Source organism: Pleurodeles waltl, chromosome 4_2 (genome assembly GCF_031143425.1).
Source record: "Pleurodeles waltl isolate 20211129_DDA chromosome 4_2, aPleWal1.hap1.20221129, whole genome shotgun sequence".
NCBI lineage: Eukaryota > Metazoa > Chordata > Amphibia > Caudata > Salamandridae > Pleurodeles > Pleurodeles waltl.
Genome location: NC_090443.1, coordinates 943,746,603 through 943,768,636, shown reverse-complemented (window position 1 = coordinate 943,768,636; position 22,034 = coordinate 943,746,603). Strand labels below are relative to the sequence as shown.

Below are 22,034 nucleotides of genomic sequence, written 5' to 3'. Positions count from 1 at the left end.
CGGTGCTCAGACACAGCGTAAACAAGAAGTGACAGATCGAATTAAAAGCCCCAGAAATAGTAAATCAATGAATTAAAAGTTGGTATTTAAAAAAAAAAAAATTAATTTAGAATAAAACAATCAGATTCATGAATTAATTAAACAAACATTATCACAGCATAACGAATTCAAAGTTAAGAGCCTACTCGTGCGTTACTTGACTACCTGTTGGTAAGTACATAAAACCTACTTATATACACACTGTACAGAAACCCTCTAGGACACAAAACACACACACCACAACAGCAACATGTTGACAAGAACACACTGAGGTTGTGACATCGCTAGCCATGTTTCATTGGTCATCATTGAACCTGTCACACATCTGACAATACTGTACAGCCTAATGTTAAGGTGTCTGTGGTCACAACGTTTGGAGTGGGTTGCCTAAATGTCACCTACAAATAGTAAGCGTCTCAATCATGTTTACAACAATCCATTGCATAAGTCTAAACGGATGGGATGTACATGGTACATTGATATGAACGTGTTAACAACACTGTTAAAATTAACATGTGTATGGAACTATCATCTCACCCCCAATGAAGACACAGGGACACCTGTATCACAACTCACAGTGCAAGGGAGGGCACACTGTACTGCAAATTCCTAACCATACTGCTGACAACCACTCACCAGCCAAACACTCGTTTAGCCAACAAAACAACACAATGCAGATGGTACATCCTACAAGCCTAGGATGCAACACAATAACACAAAAGAGACACAGACAACACAAGACAACTACTGCCATGCAAGCTGATATAAATGGGCCAAGATATATCAAAATGATCCCATTCATTTTCTCTTTCAGCTGATCAGGGGTATGGGATCCAGCCATGGATCATGACACCATTTGGCAACCCAAGTACTGCAGCAGAACGTGCCTACAATGATGCACATAGGAGGACACGCAGCATAGTCGAGAGGAACTCCGGCATCCTCAAGTCGAGATTCAGGTGCCTTGACATCACTGGTGGTAGCCTCTCATATTCCCCTGAAATGGTCTATAACATCATCCTAACATGTGCCATCCTGCACAACATTTGCATAAGAAGGAACATTCCCCTCCTGGAACCAGACCCACACATGCCTGAAGAGGAGGAAGAGGAGGATGCTGGCCTGCAACATGAGGGGGAACAACAAAACAAGGCTACAGTATTGCGTAGGCGCCAACATATCATGAACAATTTCTTTTAAATATAATCACCACTTTATGAACTAATGTAAATAAACACTGATAATAAACACCACATCATGGTCTGGCTAATCATTTGTGAACACCTTTAGCTCTAACTATCAGAAGAAGAGTGTTGCCTCATGGAGCATTGCAGATATACCGATCAGGACACAGAAAATCCCACAACAAATGTGATGTGTATCATACAACGGTCACATACACACAAACTGTAAATGACTGAGATCCTGTACATTTCACCTTTGAAGGGCAATAGCAGAGGACCACACCTATTACACACATAAATGTTGGAAACATGGTTCATCGCAGCATATGGCACACAACTAAGACACCATCACTCAATTAGGGGAAAACAGGCCTCATACATCAGGCAGTTGATGTGCTTTAGCTTCAGTAACAGGATTGTATGACCCGACCCTTGACAGCAGTAAGTCAAACTACATACAATCTTTGCAACGACTATCTGTGACTAGAGTTCCATATAAGCAGAACATAGACAGCACAAGTGCCACACATATTGAAAGCATTGCGCACATGACATTCCATGTACATGTCAGTCCATTTAAAAAATCCTGACACACCCATGCGCCTGGTCACAACCCACCTGTCTGAAGATGTCCCTGGAATACGAATATGTGTACCCTGATATTCCCTCCTCTACACACACACACACACTAACAAGAGTCATCCAGTGTGCTACACCCTTTCCTATGGTATACCATTGTCATAGTAATATCTGACTGCATGGACGTCAGGTCAAATAATACACTGGCTTGGAGTTTCTAAGCCCTGGTATCACCTGTATATTGCTTCCCGTGTGAAAGGTACTGTCGGCCATTTGAATGCAAATCTCACCTACAGGACTTGTGAGAGACTGATGCAGCCCACACCAGTGATCACCTCCATGCACACCACCCACTTTAACATGCACTGCCCCTGCTGATGCCTCGAACAGCATTGAAGTTGACATTTTGACAAATACACCGCTAAGCATTGCTACTAATGAAGCTGTGTAACACAGTCCTTGGGTTCATGTGTCACCTTTAAAAAACACAGGACATACACAGTTTGACATGTCAACTGTCTACTGCTCCCTCCGACCAGTCTTAGTCAGACCACTGATCATGTACCTTGTGAAATTGCTGGATCCTGATTGACCCTGCATCCTGTCAGCCTGACTGGAACCTGTCTGTGGTTCACCCTAAAGATTCCCTGTGGCCACATATGTACCACACTTGCTTTACAAAACCTCTCATTCCTCAGAGGGTAATTTGTCATGTGCATGCATACTCAAATACATTGTATAGCATCATCTGACTTTTATTTGTACCATATTTGTTACATTGCCCTTGAATAGCAAAATCATGTCCCATCCCTTGTCTGGGTCTTATTAATGCCTGAACTACAAAGTGTGACAGTGTACCTGGGCCATAGCCTGGGATTGTGTACGTGGCCTCCAGCAGAACCAGCAACCTCAGATAATGTCCATGAAAAGTCTACACATGTTAGGACCCTGACAGTTCACACGCTGAATTACATTGTTCACAACATATTGATGGGCCGTGTGTGGTGAATAGCTGCCAAAATAATCTGCACAGATGCTATGATGTTCCCAGATGCAGTGGGATTCACAGAGACCAACCTGTGTACAAATGTTGTAATGACACCTGCCGGAACATGACACCTGAGACATTCTCTCACTCAGCACACCAAGGTTGCCCAGTTGAAAGTCTCATTACACGTCTTCAGTGACAGGGTGGGACCATCCCCATGTAGGTTTGCATGTCCTCATTGACTTTACTCACATTTATCTTCGAAGGATACTCAGTAGATATACAATTAGCTGCCACTGACTCATGATGAGACCTGGACGTAACAGTGACAACATACACCTCAACAATTTATACAGGATCAACATTGGACCACACACATGAACAAGACACCTCTGTGCAATTGATCACTGGAAATATGTGGACACGGGCTGCCTCGTATGCTGGTCCACCACAGCCACTGGAGAGTTGTGGCTCAGTAATATGATCTCAACTGTGGCGTCATAATACATTTCTGCTTCACCTTTGGCTGTCTGGCCCAATTACATGGTATCCACTTCGTCATGGCATTTGCCTGACTCACTGTTAGATTCACCAACAAGTGCCTAGGAAGCAGTTTACAAAAATCTAGGACCATAGGATGGTGAAACTGTGGACAATTGACATGACCAAATGTCAGCCATCTATCTGGTGCATGCTTTTCCATTTGTGGTGTCTGCGTTACCCAAAACCTTGGAAGGGCACACAACGGATGTTGCTACATGTATGACTAACACATGTCCTATCGCATTTCCACATTGACTTGCATCTATGGTATGGACACATTGACTACACATACCACAAGCATATTTTCAATAATGCATCTTGTGATGAACACACACTGGGTCAACAACTACATTAGTGGCCACTGAACACACATTGAGCCATAGGCATTGAGGTATTGTACCCATGTACGTCACCTTGCTATCCTCTCCTGATGGCAAACATGGCCAAATTGTGCAAGACATATATGTAGGCCACACATATGGTCATCTAGTGCGTCAGCCAACAGTCAAACTCCAGTTAAGGAAGTAGTGGTGCATTGTCTGCTGCAGTATGATGTCTCACATATGAACATACACCATCAATCACCAAAGTGGTTGCAAGCAGCCTATCACAGTAGTGTCCCAAATGTAACCTAACATGAAGATTGAAACATGCCACTAAACCAGTTAATGCACTAAGGGCCAGATGTATCAAAAAAACAAATTGCAATTCTTACATATGGAATTTGAAGAAATTGCTATTTAAGAAATGCTAAATGGTATGTATGAATTTTGCAATGCGGTAATAGCGATTTCTTAAAATGCGCAAATGCCATTACTGAATTGCAAATAGGGAATCCAACTCCATTTGCATCTATGGGCCTGCTGCCAATGGTTTTGCATTTCCTAAATTGCGAATTCCAGTGAGGAATTTGCAATTTAGGAAAAGCAAATCCCAGGGTGCTGGGGGCCTAAGGCCCCCTCTGCTGCACCCCAAAAATATTTTTTACAGACACGTGAAGCACACACATGCCTTAGGGGCATGTGTGCGCTACATGTCAATTGTAAAAATGTATTTAAAAAAATATTTTTGTAATTTGCACATGGTTACCACCAAACTTTTGTTGGTGGTAATTGCATTTCCTAAATGCCCAATTCGCATTTAGGAAATGCTTGATACATGTGCTCACGAAATTGCAAATAAGGACACCTTATTTGCTAATTCATATTTAGAGAATAGCAATTTGCGATAATGAAAATGGGTGGCAATTTTAAGGAATCGCTATTTTGGCAATTCCTTAAAATTGCCCTGCGAATGCCTTCCATACATTCTGAAAGCCATTTTTGCATTTGCAAACAGCAGTATTTTGTGAATCGCACTGTTTGCGAATGCAAAATCGCTTGATATATCTGGCCCTAATATAGAGATTTTTCTCCTTATGTGTCATTTTTTCACGCATACAGCTTGTGCGTCATATATTTCGACGCACAGAAGTGAAAAATATGCCGCATCCAAATAATATTAATCAAAAATTATTATTATTTGGAGGCGGCATTATTTTCACTCCTGTGCGTCGAAAAATATGACGCACAAGCTGTATGCGTGAAAAAATGACGCATAATTGAAAAACGGCGGCCATTTTATGCTGGATGTGATGTAATAGGATATCCTGTTTACAGAATCTGTACAGTGGGTGTACTTTCACTTTCACTTTGCAGTCTGTGGATCTTCTAGACTGTGTGGCTGTGTGCAGAGTGTTGTCCAGTGATCTTGTGCTTTGGTGTCCTGTGTGCTATCTTACTTGTTGGCTTGTGAAATAAATATTGTTGTTTTATACTGTCTGAGTGTGTTTTGTTTACATTTGTCCAGCATAGTAGTGTATTTGTTGTTTGTGGAAGTCTGTTGTGGGTAGTGCTAGTTTGGGGATAGTTGGTCTCTTTTAGTTGTTAAGTTTACTTTGTATTTTCGTACTCCTACTTTCCCCCTTTTCTCCTTTCTTCTTTTTTTCTCACCTATTCCCCTTTTCTGTGCTGAGATGTCGGGTAGGCCACGTCTTGGCAGGATGGGTGAGGAGGAGCTGGGGGGGTTTATATGGCTGGTGTGCCATTTCCTCCCACTAATGATTCAGGCAGGGGGCAGGGTGATACAGGGGTATCACACTGAGGCCCGAAAAGTCAGGTGGGGAAAGGTGCTGCATCACTTGGTGCGCATGTATGGGAGCCAGAGGAATGACCACCAGCTGAAGCACCGCTGGGCTGACCTCATCTCCAGGAAGCGAGATCTGCTGGACCACCTGGGAATCATGATTGGTGGCCCTGTTGGTGAGTACAGATCATGTAAATGTGCACAATTAGAAGCTGTGTAGTGACATCAGATGATTGGTACAATATCTGCCAGCTAAGTTGCTGACTGTGTGTAATGCTGCGGAAACATTCAGTGTAATTGATGCACTATGTGAAGAATCACAAATGCTAGCTGTCTGGCAGCTCATGCTCTGCAAACTTACAGGATGCTTTTTGCTTAATGTAATTTAGAGCCGCCTTTGTGTCAGACAACAAAACAAAAGATGAGCCAATCATGACTCTACAGGTCACAATTGCCAGTGAAGTATAGATGTACTAAAATAATTGCAACATATGTTGACGCTATAGCTAGACTGACTTTGGAAACACTACATGATGCAGAAAATGAGTGCTGCCTTCACGTCAATTGATGATAGCAATGTGGCCCAGACATATGTCTCATATGTGTCTGGTGAGTGTGTAAGGAAAGCGTTCACGGAAGTGCTATGCTTGTTAGGGATTAATGTGCTCCTTCATATTTTTTGGATACATGTCAGATCTGGACTTGAAAACATTGGGAAAAGGAGTAAGGTGCCCTCAGCTAACAGCTTAGACTGGTATTTGGTGTTTGTTGTGCCACATTCCGATTAGGGATGGCAGTCCATAGGTATGCACAAGGGTACAAATATCTATGTTTGGTGCCAATCACCATTGCTGGACCACATCAAATGAAGAAACTGCATGAGGGCTTACAAAAGTCCCTGCCCCTCTGTACATTGTACCTATATGTCATAAATGTGTCATGACCACATAGGCAGTTTGACAGGTAATGCAGTCCTCAAGTAACCAGCATTTGGATGTCTCTCTTGGATGCACATGATGAGATGAATACACACCAATATTATTTCTGCTCACTAATGAAGGTGCATGTTTGCCACCACATGATAGTCAGGGCCACTGCATGTGTGTAGATCTGTGTGTAACTGTCGCAGGAGACCCATGCTATGTACATGTTGGCTGTGAGATACTCTATGCAGTATAAGCATGTCTGAAAGGCTTTCATTACTTATGTCAGCTTACACATTGTTTTTGTCTTTGAAATTGTTGGTCAGTGCACAAATTCTGAGCACATTCCTCTTTCCATGCTTTACAGGTGGACCAGCACCGTACACTGTGGGAGAGGTGGCTCGATTTGAGGACCCCGACACCTACAGTAATTGTTGACATGTCTGTTATGTTTAGTGTTTGCTGGTGATGTGTGATGGACTCCTGTGTGTTGAACACATAGCAAGGTGTGATGCGCTGGCCAATCATTTGTCTTGTTCCATGAATTGGATTTCAGTTTTTAAAACAATTAGACTTGCCCAATGCTTATCCAATTGTATAATCTAGGGATTGTAGTCCATTCCTGTAGGGCCCGCAATGAGAACTGGGGTGAGTCATGTGGATTACACTTGCATCAATAAGAGTCGCACTGGGACTCATCTCAGATTGAGTCTGCATGTCAGACTGACATTCTCCCCGATTGGTACTGCAAAATTCTTTTTAAAAAACTTCTGCTTCCCTATTCACCAATGTACTTATTAAACTGCAGGTTGAACCTTCTGGTAGCATGTACTTCCACATGTAGTACTACAAGTTTGTGGAACTAGAGTGCAATGGCCTAGGTGTGCATGCTAATCATGATCATGGGTGTTCTTGCTACTCTGTGTCTGTTGAAAGTCATGCCTCACTGGAAGTATATGATGTGGACCAAGGTCTGCATTTTCTGACATGTGTGGCGCTAGGATTGGTCAAGGTTTTGATGACTCCTAATTGTTGATAGACCTTCGCCGTGGTGTGTGTGTAGAGCTGTAGTGCTTTCCTCTTATCTAGTTTCTAAGCACTAACATAACACAACAGAAATGCACTTCTGAGGTCAAAGAAGACTTTTATTGTTGTTAATTCTTCCCCAACCACAATATTTATGAATGACGAATTAGTAGCTTTCAAGTCCGCGTTAATCAAACAAAATATATCAGTTTGCAATATACACAGCAGGTTATATTTATAAGATATTGAATGCAAAGCAAAACAAATACTTCACCGTGTGGGAACTATCTACAGCTTCATCTTTCTAAGGTCTGCAAGCTGATGACCCCTGTCAGCCGCGAGAAAGAGAGATTCATCTACCCACACGGGATTGCTGGCAGCTGGCGCCAAGCTCCAGCACGAGGTCCGGCAGATTCGAATCTGACTCTCTGCAGCCTGTTACATTCGTTACAAAGGTGTGCCCCCTCCTCTCAGACCTGGGAAACTGAGCAAGCCTTTTGGAGACTGGCCAGGTCTCCAAGACTACTCCTGTTCCCAAGCTCAAGCAGAGAGAACAACACCCATGTACTCTCTCTTATCATGTCTAGTCTACTGTGAGAACAAAACATCTTGGTTCATCTTGTGCAAAAACACAGCTTGGAAAAATACAGCTTGGATTCTCAACTGCAATGTCTAACTCCACGTTAAAGGCAATGGGCAGCAAACCTAAATATCAAATGCAATGTCATGTTAAAGGCAATAGGCAGCTAACCTAAATATCAAATGCAATGTCTAGTGTCATGTCAAAGCCAATAGGCAGCTGAGCTGAATATAAAATGCAATGTATAATATCATGTCAAAGCCCATAGGCAGCTGAGCTGAATATAAAATGCAATGTATAATATCATGTCAAAGCCAATAGGCAGCTGAGCTGAATATAAAATGCAATGTATAATATCATGTCAAAGCCAATAGGCAGCGGAGCTGAATACAAAATGTAATGTATAATATCATGTCAAAGCCAATAGGCAGTTAAGCTGAATACAAAATGCAATATATAATATCATGTCAAAGCCCATAGGCAGAATATCTAATAGCATGTCAAAGTCAATAGGCAGCTAAATTGAATACATCATGTCAAAGTCAATAGGCATGCAATGTCAAAGCCAGTAGGCGGCTAGACTGGATACAACATGTCAAAGCCAATAGGCAGAATACAGAATGTAATGGCTAATGCAATGTCAAAGCCCATAGGCGGCTAAACTGAATACAGAAAGTAATGGCTAATGCCATGTCAAAGCCCATAGGCGGCTAAACTGAATACAGAAAGTGATGGCTAATGCAATGTCAAAGCCCATAGGCGGCTAAACTGAACAAAACATACCATGTGCTACTGGTGAACATTGAGCAACTAATATGCGCAGTGGTGAAACACAAAGTCATTGGTCAAAACAAAATTTAACAAATGGCAGTACATTCCGCCCTTTGACCAATGAATTTTTGTTTCACATATCTCCTGTTTCAAACAAAAAAATTTGAATGATCAAAGCAATCCCTGTAAAGCAATAGAAGTGAATTAACACATTGATTTCATAACCTTTCACATCAGATACATCTACATAGAAAAGACTGGGCAATTTTTATACTCTGAATGAGTCTCTAATTCAACAGTGTTAGCAGTTTGATGTGGCATGAGTTCTACTCATGTAAAAGATGCACGGTCCACCTGAAAGGTTTGCTGGAAGATAAGCAAAAGTCAGAGTTCCATACGAGAAGGGAAAAAAAAAAAAACACACAGCTTAGTTCCAGTGGAAGAATGCAATCAAACAAGTTGAACTTGAACTTAAGGCGCAGTTTGCGCAAAATGGATCCATGGTGCTGGCACTTTACTCAGCCAGGTTCAGGTTGGGGATTCGGTCCCTTCCCCGACCCCACACGCACACACCGGAAGGGGGACCACACAGCACACTCAGGGACAGTGGCGAAACGTGGTAGGATCTGCAAAAGAAACAAGTATGACTTTTCTTGCAAATAACATTTTTCATTTAAACTGCACCCTTCCTCTTTCTTTCCCTGTTTTATGATCAGCAGGACGTTTTTGGGGCCCTTTGTTATATTTTCTGCAGGTTCTGGAGGATCACTTAGGGCTTCAGCCCACACATCCGCACTGAGGTTTTTATCTGCTGCGCCACAGCTTCCCTTTTCTTGCACTGTCAGAAGGGCTGGGGCAGACTCATTCTTTACCAAACCTCCATTCACTGCACTTTTGTCAATTTGGGCCATTCTGTCTCCAATTTGTATGAATGAATCAGATTCTTTTCTAGGTATCAGCATAATTTCGATTTTTCCTTGGTAATTTGCAGCAATCACTCTCCCTAAAACCTGATCAATTTGCCATTTCTGTTCTGGTAACTTTCCTCTCCCCAACTGCTCTGTGACTGCTTGCATGACAGATTGCTTTTGTGCGTGCTGCACAGTTTTTATCAAATCTAGGGGAATGTGCATCTCTCTCATCTCTGCCCACCTGTAAGTGGCTTTTTCTCTCAGCTGTTCACATTTCTGGGGCACCCACTTAGCCATCCCCACTAAGGCAGAATTCTGGGTGAACACTTCTCTCTCTGAATTTTTCTCATTAACATCTGCAAGGTAATTGAACCAGTTAGGTGCTAAAACATTAGCAATGAACCAAAAATCAGCGTAAAAATGACACATCTCACGTAGCTCTTGCTTTAAAATCTGACACACATTATACAACGCTGTTCCTTCTACTGTGTCAGAAAACAACATTTCAGTCAATGAATCATTAGTAAAACAAACATGCTTTTTATCTTCAGTGGACACGAATTCAAATGGTGCACACAATTTCACCGGTAATTCTTTTACCTGTGGTACTCTAGCCCTGTCTTGCAAGTACCAGATCCATTGTATGATTCTAGCTAGGGGCACTATTTTCTTTCCTTGTTCATGATTTAAATGTACATAAGTATTTCCTTCTTGCACTGCGCAAAAACCTAAAGTCTGCATTATTTCATTTGCCAAATCACAAGCGCGCAACTGCATATAATTTTTCACAGTGACCATATACAAAAGTGTTAGGATTTCACTCAAATGAGAGCTATTCTTTTTCCAAAAATCAAACAAGCTAATGAAAGTCGGCTCTTGCTCTAAAATCTTTCGCGGTAACTCGTAAATCACATTCTGAGCTCTCTTCGTGTTAAGGAATGCGCTTTGGCTGCCAAAAACCCTGGCTCACACGAACACTCAGTGGAGCTCGGAGCTGTCTTAACCCCCTCATTACTGGAATGGGAAAAGAAAGATTCTTCAAAAACAGCCTTTTTATAACTTTCAGTCGGGCTAATTTGCTCACGTAAATTCCTATTTTCATGTTCCAACTTCCTACATTTCTCCTGCATTTCTCTGTAAGCAGATAAAGGTATCCAAACCTTTCTGTCATCATTACTTCCAAAACACACGTTTTCTACATATGTACAACAGAAATTATTTCTCAAAGCATTATCAGGCATTTTAGCTACACATGCATTTTCTTCTGTAATTCCCCAAACAGAAAACAATTCACAGTTTTTCTTAGCACCATCAGGCAGTTTATCAACACATGTATTCTCAGACATGGCCTGCCGTGCTACTGTGATTCTCCAAAAAAAACAATTTCTGTAATTCTCCAAACAACAAAAACAATTACACTTTTAAAGTGTGCACTTAGAAATCTACCAACTCGTCAACACCCTCTTAATCACCTCTTAATGACCGACCCCACGACTCCTGGTACCAATTGTAGTGCTTTCCTCTTATCTAGTTTCTAAGCACTAACATAACACAACAGAAATGCACTTCTGAGGTCAAAGAAGACTTTTATTGTTGTTAATTCTTCCCCAACCACAATATTTATGAATGACGAATTAGTAGCTTTCAAGTCCGCGTTAATCAAACAAAATATATCAGTTTGCAATATACACAGCAGGTTATATTTATAAGATATTGAATGCAAAGCAAAACAAATACTTCACCGTGTGGGAACTATCTACAGCTTCATCTTTCTAAGGTCTGCAAGCTGATGACCCCTGTCAGCCGCGAGAAAGAGAGATTCATCTACCCACACGGGATTGCTGGCAGCTGGCGCCAAGCTCCAGCACGAGGTCCGGCAGATTCGAATCTGTCTCTCTGCAGCCTGTTACATTCGTTACAAAGGTGTGCCCCCTCCTCTCAGACCTGGGAAACTGAGCAAGCCTTTTGGAGACTGGCCAGGTCTCCAAGACTACTCCTGGTCCCAAGCTCAAGCAGAGAGAACAACACCCATGTACTCTCTCTTATCATGTCTAGTCTACTGTGAGAACAAAACATCTTGGTTCATCTTGTGCAAAAACACAGCTTGGAAAAATACAGCTTGGATTCTCAACTGCAATGTCTAACTCCACGTTAAAGGCAATGGGCAGCTAACCTAAATATCAAATGCAATGTCATGTTAAAGGCAATAGGCAGCTAACCTAAATATCAAATGCAATGTCTAGTGTCATGTCAAAGCCAATAGGCAGCTGAGCTGAATATAAAATGCAATGTATAATATCATGTCAAAGCCCATAGGCAGCTGAGCTGAATATAAAATGCAATGTATAATATCATGTCAAAGCCAATAGGCAGCTGAGCTGAATATAAAATGCAATGTATAATATCATGTCAAAGCCAATAGGCAGCGGAGCTGAATACAAAATGTAATGTATAATATCATGTCAAAGCCAATAGGCAGTTAAGCTGAATACAAAATGCAATATATAATATCATGTCAAAGCCCATAGGCAGAATATCTAATAGCATGTCAAAGTCAATAGGCAGCTAAATTGAATACATCATGTCAAAGTCAATAGGCATGCAATGTCAAAGCCAATAGGCGGCTAGACTGGATACAGCATGTCAAAGCCAATAGGCAGAATACAGAATGTAATGGCTAATGCAATGTCAAAGCCCATAGGCGGCTAAACTGAATACAGAAAGTAATGGCTAATGCCATGTCAAAGCCCATAGGCGGCTAAACTGAATACAGAAAGTGATGGCTAATGCAATGTCAAAGCCCATAGGCGGCTAAACTGAACAAAACATACCATGTGCTACTGGTGAACATTGAGCAACTAATATGCGCAGTGGTGAAACACAAAGTCATTGGTCAAAACAAAATTTAACAAATGGCAGTACATTCCGCCCTTTGACCAATGAATTTTTGTTTCACATATCTCCTGTTTCAAACAAAAAAATTTGAATGATCAAAGCAATCCCTGTAAAGCAATAGAAGTGAATTAACACATTGATTTCATAACCTTTCACATCAGATACATCTACATAGAAAAGACTGGGCAATTTTTATACTCTGAATGAGTCTCTAATTCAACAGTGTTAGCAATTTGATGTGGCATGAGTTCTACTCATGTAAAAGATGCACAGTCCACCTGAAAGGTTTGCTGGAAGATAAGCAAAAGTCAGAGTTCCATACGAGAAGGGAAAAAAAAAAAAACACACAGCTTAGTTCCAGTGGAAGAATGCAATCAAACAAGTTGAACTTGAACTGAAGGCGCAGTTTGCGCAAAATGGATCCATGGTGCTGGCACTTTACTCAGCCAGGTTCAGGTTGGGGATTCGGTCCCTTCCCCGACCCCACACGCACACACCGGAAGGGGGACCACACAGCACACTCAGGGACAGTGGCGAAACGTGGTAGGATCTGCAAAAGAAACAAGTATGACTTTTCTTGCAAATAACATTTTTCATTTAAACTGCACCCTTCCTCTTTCTTTCCCTGTTTTATGATCAGCAGGACGTTTTTGGGGCCCTTTGTTATATTTTCTGCAGGTTCTGGAGGATCACTTAGGGCTTCAGCCCACACATCCGCACTGAGGTTTTTATCTGCTGCGCCACAGCTTCCCTTTTCTTGCACTGTCAGAAGGGCTGGGGCAGACTCATTCTTTACCAAACCTCCATTCACTGCACTTTTTTTTCAATTTGGGCCATTCTGTCTCCAATTTGTATGAATGAATCAGATTCTTTTCTAGGTATCAGCATAATTTCGATTTTTCCTTGGTAATTTGCAGCAATCACTCTCCCTAAAACCTGATCAATTTGCCATTTCTGTTCTGGTAACTTTCCTCTCCCCAACTGCTCTGTGACTGCTTGCATGACAGATTGCTTTTGTGTGTGCTGCACAGTTTTTATCAAATCTAGGGGAATGTGCATCTCTCTCATCTCTGCCCACCTGTAAGTGGCTTTTTCTCTCAGCTGTTCACATTTCTGGGGCACCCACTTAGCCATCCCCACTAAGGCAGAATTCTGGGTGAACACTTCTCTCTCTGAATTTTTCTCATTAACATCTGCAAGGTAATTGAACCAGTTAGGTGCTAAAACATTAGCAATGAACCAAAAATCAGCGTAAAAATGACACATCTCACGTAGCTCTTGCTTTAAAATCTGACACACATTATACAACGCTGTTCCTTCTACTGTGTCAGAAAACAACATTTCAGTCAATGAATCATTAGTAAAACAAACATGCTTTTTATCTTCAGTGGACACGAATTCAAATGGTGCACACAATTTCACCGGTAATTCTTTTACCTGTGGTACTCTAGCCCTGTCTTGCAAGTACCAGATCCATTGTATGATTCTAGCTAGGGGCACTATTTTCTTTCCTTGTTCATGATTTAAATGTACATAAGTATTTCCTTCTTGCACTGCGCAAAAACCTAAAGTCTGCATTATTTCATTTGCCAAATCACAAGCGCGCAACTGCATATAATTTTTCACAGTGACCATATACAAAAGTGTTAGGATTTCACTCAAATGAGAGCTATTCTTTTTCCAAAAATCAAACAAGCTAATGAAAGTCGGCTCTTGCTCTAAAATCTTTCGTGTGCATTTTGCAACGGTAACTCGTAAATCACATTCTGAGCTCTCTTCGTGTTATCAGTTAAGGAATGCGCTTTGGCTGCCAAAAACCCTGGCTCACACGAAAACTCAGTGCAGCTCGTAGCTGTCTTAACCCCCCCATTACTGGAATGGGAAAAGAAAGATTCTTCAAAAACAGCCTTTTTATAACTTTCAGTCGGGCTAATTTGCTCACGTAAATTCCTATTTTCATGTTCCAACTTCCTACATTTCTCCTGCATTTCTCTGTAAGCAGATAAAGGTATCCAAACCTTTCTGTCATCATTACTTCCAAAACACACGTTTTCTACATATGTACAACAGAAATTATTTCTCAAAGCATTATCAGGCATTTTAGCTACACATGCATTTTCTTCTGTAATTCCCCAAACAGAAAACAATTCACAGTTTTTCTTAGCACCATCAGGCAGTTTATCAGCACATGTATTCTCAGACATGGCCTGCCGTGCTACTGTGATTCTCCAAAAAAAACAATTTCTGTAATTCTCCAAACAACAAAAACAATTACACTTTTAAAGTGTGCACTTAGAAATCTACCAACTCGTCAACACCCTCTTAATCACCTCTTAATGACCGACCCCACGACTCCTGGTACCAATTGTAGTGCTTTCCTCTTATCTAGTTTCTAAGCACTAACATAACACAACAGAAATGCACTTCTGAGGTCAAAGAAGACTTTTATTGTTGTTAATTCTTCCCCAACCACAATATTTATGAATGACGAATTAGTAGCTTTCAAGTCCGCGTTAATCAAACAAAATATATCAGTTTGCAATATACACAGCAGGTTATATTTATAAGATATTGAATGCAAAGCAAAACAAATACTTCACCGTGTGGGAACTATCTACAGCTTCATCTTTCTAAGGTCTGCAAGCTGATGACCCCTGTCAGCCGCGAGAAAGAGAGATTCATCTACCCACACGGGATTGCTGGCAGCTGGCGCCAAGCTCCAGCACGAGGTCCGGCAGATTCGAATCTGACTCTCTGCAGCCTGTTACATTCGTTACAAAGGTGTGCCCCCTCCTCTCAGACCTGGGAAACTGAGCAAGCCTTTTGGAGACTGGCCAGGTCTCCAAGACTACTCCTGTTCCCAAGCTCAAGCAGAGAGAACAACACCCATGTACTCTCTCTTATCATGTCTAGTCTACTGTGAGAACAAAACATCTTGGTTCATCTTGTGCAAAAACACAGCTTGGAAAAATACAGCTTGGATTCTCAACTGCAATGTCTAACTCCACGTTAAAGGCAATGGGCAGCTAACCTAAATATCAAATGCAATGTCATGTTAAAGGCAATAGGCAGCTAACCTAAATATCAAATGCAATGTCTAGTGTCATGTCAAAGCCAATAGGCAGCTGAGCTGAATATAAAATGCAATGTATAATATCATGTCAAAGCCCATAGGCAGCTGAGCTGAATATAAAATGCAATGTATAATATCATGTCAAAGCCAATAGGCAGCTGAGCTGAATATAAAATGCAATGTATAATATCATGTCAAAGCCAATAGGCAGCGGAGCTGAATACAAAATGTAATGTATAATATCATGTCAAAGCCAATAGGCAGTTAAGCTGAATACAAAATGCAATATATAATATCATGTCAAAGCCCATAGGCAGAATATCTAATAGCATGTCAAAGTCAATAGGCAGCTAAATTGAATACATCATGTCAAAGTCAATAGGCATGCAATGTCAAAGCCAATAGGCGGCTAGACTGGATACAGCATGTCAAAGCCAATAGGCAGAATACAGAATGTAATGGCTAATGCAATGTCAAAGCCCATAGGCGGCTAAACTGAATACAGAAAGTAATGGCTAATGCCATGTCAAAGCCCATAGGCGGCTAAACTGAATACAGAAAGTGATGGCTAATGCAATGTCAAAGCCCATAGGCGGCTAAACTGAACAAAACATACTATGTGCTACTGGTGAACATTGAGCAACTAATATGCGCAGTGGTGAAACACAAAGTCATTGGTCAAAACAAAATTTAACAAATGGCAGTACAAGAGCCAAACACGTGTTGAGCTTTCTATACCCTCCTGGGTGTGCATGTTGTTTGGAATTGTTTGTTGTTCCCCCCCCCCCCCAAACACAGGCATGGGTTTGTGAATAGGGTACCTAGGACTGATGCAACCAGTATGTTACACATACTTGTTACTATTTGAATGTTTGGTTGGAGCCTAGTATCCACACTCAGGTATGGCTCATGAGTAATGTACTAGCAAGTCCTATTACAACTTGCAGACCTTGTGGCTTTTGTTTTTCATCACATACACTGACATATGTAGCCCAGGCATTGGCGGAGGATGTGCAGCATGATTGTTAGCTGACAACTGTCAGAACTCAGATGGCAAGTTATTGCCAGTTGTTACCCATCATGTAGGTTTTGGATGTGCTATGTGTGAGATGACCTTTGTAGGCAGGCCTGCCATGTACTTTCTCAGAGACATTCAATGATCTGTATGGTGATATGAGCTGTTACAAGTACAGTAGATGTATTTTCAGATTGACCGCTTGTGCCATTTCACACAATGCAGTTCCTATGGTAAATTGTTGGCCTTTGTCTTCACAGCTGCAAACATGACACCCGTCCAAGTCCATGAGTTTGAGAGGCAGGCCATGAGGTACCGACACATACTGCAGGTACAGTCGGGGTGCAGGAGGATGGCCGGAACATACCAGGCGGAACGGGCCTCTGGAGCATGGTGGGCATCACCACAGGGTGGCCCAACTTTGCCCACCACATCCACCACTAGCACAACCACCGGTTCTCCCCAGGTGGCCCCACCCACAGCGGGGACTGTTGTCCCTACGTCAGCTGCACACCCAGGCCCCAGCATTGCGACAGCTACAGGACAGCCCACTGGCCTAGGCTCCACACGCCCACAGACCTCCTCCACCGGTACCCAGACAGCACCAGCACCAACTGTTCACCCTGCAGCATTCCAGGAAATGAAAAGGAAGCTGGACTGTGTTTTGAGGAGGGTCAGCAATCTGACCCGGGATGTCCGCTACATTAAAAGCCGGGTTAAGTCAATCAAGCGGACCCTCCAGAGGGCCAACCTCTAGACATTGTTTTGCAATGGACATGAGTCCCTCCCCTCCCTCCTCTTTCCTTGTTCTCATGCTTAGTGGGCTTGGGGGATTAGTGTTAGGTTAGTATAGGCTGTTAGTTTAGTTAGTGTTAGTGGGGGGGTCATGAATCTTTCCACTTATACTTATTAAGTGTGTGTTGGCAATGTTGGGGCTCTTGTGTGTTTCATAAAAAAACAAAAAAATAAAATAACATAAAAATAATAAAATATAAAAAATACAAAAAAAATATTTGATTGTTTAGGTTAGGATAGAATGTGTTTAGGTTAGAATGTCTTGTCCTCCATGTGTCCCGTCTCATGATGGGTGGTGGGGGGTTGATGTTCAGAACGATTTGTTACATGTGATAAGCAAGTTTAGCTTAGGTTAGTTAGGGACAGTTGTGGGTAATGAGTAGTCAGGGTAGATTAGGGTAGGTAGGACTTTTCCCTCAGTTTCCTCTTCTGTGATTACCTTTTGATAAATATATAATTAACCCTTTACAGTATGTGTTAAATGCTACTTGATCATGGCCTTGGCATCAGTGTACATGAATTTTGTTCTATAACATTTGTGTCCTATGCTACTAACAAATCCAAACTGAGCTGTAAAATAGCAGCTACCCCAGAGCTACCTTGGAAAGATTCCACCATTCGTTTCAACCACCAATCACAGTTAACATGGATCACAAAGTGTTTTTATTGATGATTATGTTTTCTACGTCACAAACAGTGCTTCCAGACTTGGTACTGGGGGAATAGTTTTAGGTCTGACTGCAGTGTGATGTTCAGGGACCCCTTAAAGGATGAGTTCTTGTAAGCACTCTTGTCTTCTTGTCTTCATTACTCACATAGATCATTTGTGACACTGTTCAGCATGATTACCTATTTGGATTTAAACTCAGACAGCTTAATTCATGCAGTTTTTGTAGTGTTTGCTTAGATTTGTATGCACTGTTATATGTGTTAGTATTGCATGGTGACAACATTTTGCTGACACTATTTGATGACTTAGATATCCCTTGAGGAAGCATTATTCTGTCCAACACAGCATGATGGTGTATGGTTTCTCACTTCATCAGATATTACCCTCAGGAAGGGCAGGGTATGATGCAATCCTGGCCACTGTGCAGATTTATCTGGCTACATGATATCAGGACAGTTGTATTGACAAGCTACATGATCTGGCAGTAGGCACATTTCAGTTATCTACTGCACAGTTGATGTGTCACATTACCCAGAGACAGAATTGTTGTGCAAGTGCTATTTATTGAAAAGTGCTGTAGTGCAATATGTACATTGTCCATGATTGTGAGTCCATTCTAGTGACATCTTACATTGTGATCCTACGCAAGGGCTAAGGTAATGCTTCTGACATGCTGGGGTGATGTTTCAGACAGTGCAGAGGGACAGGATTTGCCGATTACTAAGAGAGAGACATTCACTGGGCAGGCTGACAAGATATACAGTGGTTAGCCAAACAGCCATTGAGTAGAGTTGTTGTAAGACAGGCATTTGACAAAACGCAGGACCTTGGTGATAGTTGGCCATGTGGCAGGGACTAGTGCTTCTGGGTACTCTTCCGTGTGAATGTGATCTGTTCCATGTCTTTTTCTTCTGATGTGTGTGTTGCCTCCTCTGTCCTTGTTGGTGGTGGTTGTGAAGGGGCAACACCCACCTCAGTGTTAAAAGACGTGGAGTCAGACATCCCGGTCGCTGCTACCTGTGAAGGTATTAAGGGCAGTACTGCTGCAAGGAGGATCTGCTGATTCTTAAGAATAGCAGCCACATCACGATGGTAGGCAGCCAGGTCAGCCCTGAGGGCTTCAATGTTGCATTTGTGCACATGTTGACAGGATTGCTGTTGTAGGTGTTGGGTCATCTGTATTACGGCTGTGCAGATTTCCTTCTGGGTGTTTTGCTGTTCCTGCAAGATAGATGTTAGCGCTTGCATAGCTGCTGCCTGATCTGCAGATGTCATCATGCACGAGCGCACCCCCTCAAGGCTGGCTGCCATAGTTTGCATCCCCACCCGCACCTCCTTGGCCAGCTCCCGCTGTACTCCGACTACAGTTCTCTCAAAGCTGGTGCCTGTGTCGTCTGAGTCCTCAGCTGTATTGGAGCTGGCAGGTCTTACAATTGGGGTGGTGGGTGGGTCCTCTGTGATGGCTGCTTGTTCTGTGCTCCTCCTTGTGACTGAAGGTGGGGTGTGGAGGGTTCCAAGGAACTCTTGGATGGTCTCCTGGGTAATGTTTATCAGCTCGTCATCCATGTCATCAGGGTATTCTGGGACAGGCATATCCGCAGGAGATCCATCTTCCTCTGCAATGAAACAGGGTACAATTAGTGGGTCTGTGTAGTGGCATTAATGATGTGACATGGCTGCCTTGTGATGCTTTTCACATTGTGATCTTGTTTCGAGTTCATAGCTCCAGTCTTTCTGATGGACATTCTCCCAGGCCTATGGCCCACCTGCATGTCACATGTATAGTATTAGGTTATTGGACTTTTCTGAATCATCTCCTCTAGTATTGTTTTAGGCCAATTAGTGATTTGGCACCTTCTTGTCCTACTCAACCCTCTGTCTACATTCATTCTCATGGTGAGGCCTATCACTGACTGTGGGTGTTCTGATGGCACTGGCAGCACACTTAACAATCTGGACCGGCCCCAGTCTCTGATCTTTCACTTTCACTTAAATGTAGTTGACATTTGGCATATCCTATGTGTTAGACCTGACATGCCTTAGGGTGGTCACCCCTAACTTTTTGCCTGCCTCCCTCCACTTTTTGCACCCTATTTTGCTGGCTTTTAGACTCTGCGCACTTTACCACTGCTAACCAGTGCTAAAGTGCATATGCTCTCTCCCTTTTTAAACATGGTAACTTTGGATCATACCTGATTGGACTATTTAATTTACTTATAAGTCCCTAGTAATGTGCACTATATGTGCCTAGGGCCTGTAGATTAAAAGCTACTAGTGGGCCTGCAGCACTGGTTGAGCCACCCGCTTAAGTAGCCCCCTTAACCTTGTCTCAGGCCTGCCATTGCAAGGCCTGTGTGTGCAGTTTCACTGCCACTTCGACTTGGCATTTAAAAGTACTTGCCAAGCCTAGAACTCCCCTTTTTCTACATATAAGTCACCCCTAATGTGTGCCCTAGGTAACCCCTAGAGCAGGGTTCTGTGTGGGTAAAAGGCAAGACATGTACCTGTGTAGTTATATGTTCTGGTAGTGTAAAACTCCTAAATTCGTTTTTACACTACTGTGAGGCCTGCTCCCTTCATAGGTTAACAATTTGGGCTGCCCTCATACATCGTTGAAGTGGCAGCTGCTGATCTGAAAGGAGCAGGAAGGTCATATTTAATATGGCCAGAATGGTAATACAAAATCCTGCTGACTGGTGAAGTCGGATTTAATATTACTATTCTAGAAATGCCACTTTTAGAAAGTGAGCATTTCTTTGCACTTAAATCTTTCTGTGCCTTACAATCCACGTCTGGCTGGGCTTGGTTGACAGCTCCTTGTGCATTAACTCAGACACACCCCAAACACAGGGTACTCAGCCTCACTTGCATACATCTGCATTTTGAATGGGTCTTCCTGGGCTGGGAGGGTGGAGGGCCTGCTCTCACACAAAGGACTGCCACACCCCCTACTGGGACCCTGGCAGACAGGATTGAACTGAAAGGGGACCTGGTGCACTTCTTAGCCACTCTTCGAAGTCTCCTCCACTTCAAAGGCACATTTGGGTATAAAACCGGGCCACTGCTCTACCTCATCAGACACTTGCTGGAGAAGAAACCTGAACCAGAAACTACATCCTGCCAAGAAGAACTGCCTGGCTGCTCAAAGGACTCACCTGTCTGCTTTCTACAAAGGACTGCTGCCTTGCTGTTGGCCTGCTGCCTTGCTGAACTCTTGTCTGGCTGTGAAAGTGATCTCCAAGGGCTTGGATAGAGCTTGGCTCCTGTTCCCTGAAGTCTCAGGACCAAAAAGACTTCTCTTTTTCACTTGGACACTTCGTGCGCCGAAATTTTCGACGCACAGCTTGTGCCGCGGTGAGAATAATGCCGCACACCGAAGCTGATCGACGCAACGCCTTCGGGAAGACTGGAACTTCGACGCACGGCCTCGCAAGGACAATGCCGCCCGACCTCCAGAGGAGAAATCAACGCAACGCCTGCCATGAGAGCGAAACTTCGACGCACAGCCCCGCAGAACGACGTGCAGCCGGAAAACAAGCAGGAGAATCCAATCCATCTGGTAATCCCCGCGACCCACAGAAAGAGACTGTCCGCGCGCCGGAAAACGACGCACGACTTCCCTGCGTGAAAAATAACGACGCAAGTCCGTGTGTGCTGGGAAGAAATCGACGCACACACCATTTTTCCATGTATCTCTTCTTCTGCGGCCCTCTGCGGAGATTTTCCACTTCAAACCAGTTACTTTGTGCTTGAAAGAGACTTTGGTGGTCATTCCAACCATGGCGGTCGGTGTTAAAGCTGCGGCCAAACCGCCAACAGGCTGGCGGTAAAAAAAATGGAATTCCGACCCTGGCGGAAACCGCCAACAGAGACTGCCACATCAACACACCGCCCGCCACGGCGGTACAAACAAACAGC

The 22,034-nt window shown here is 42.9% G+C and overlaps 1 protein-coding gene across 2 annotated transcripts in view; it reads right to left on the bottom strand.

Annotated features, from left to right (window-relative positions):
• The window catches only part of LOC138293504 (vitamin D3 hydroxylase-associated protein-like), a 203,123-nt gene that overhangs the window by 157,241 nt on the left and 23,848 nt on the right, over positions 1-22,034 (bottom strand). Inside the window, exon 1 of one of the 2 annotated variants that reach the window (XM_069232745.1) lies at positions 7,681-7,970. The exons of the other annotated variant lie outside the window; for it this stretch is intronic. The gene's annotated coding sequence lies outside the window, so the exon portion shown is untranslated. Of the gene's footprint in view, positions 1-7,680; positions 7,971-22,034 lie in introns of those variants that run through there. 2 annotated transcript variants of the gene reach the window in all.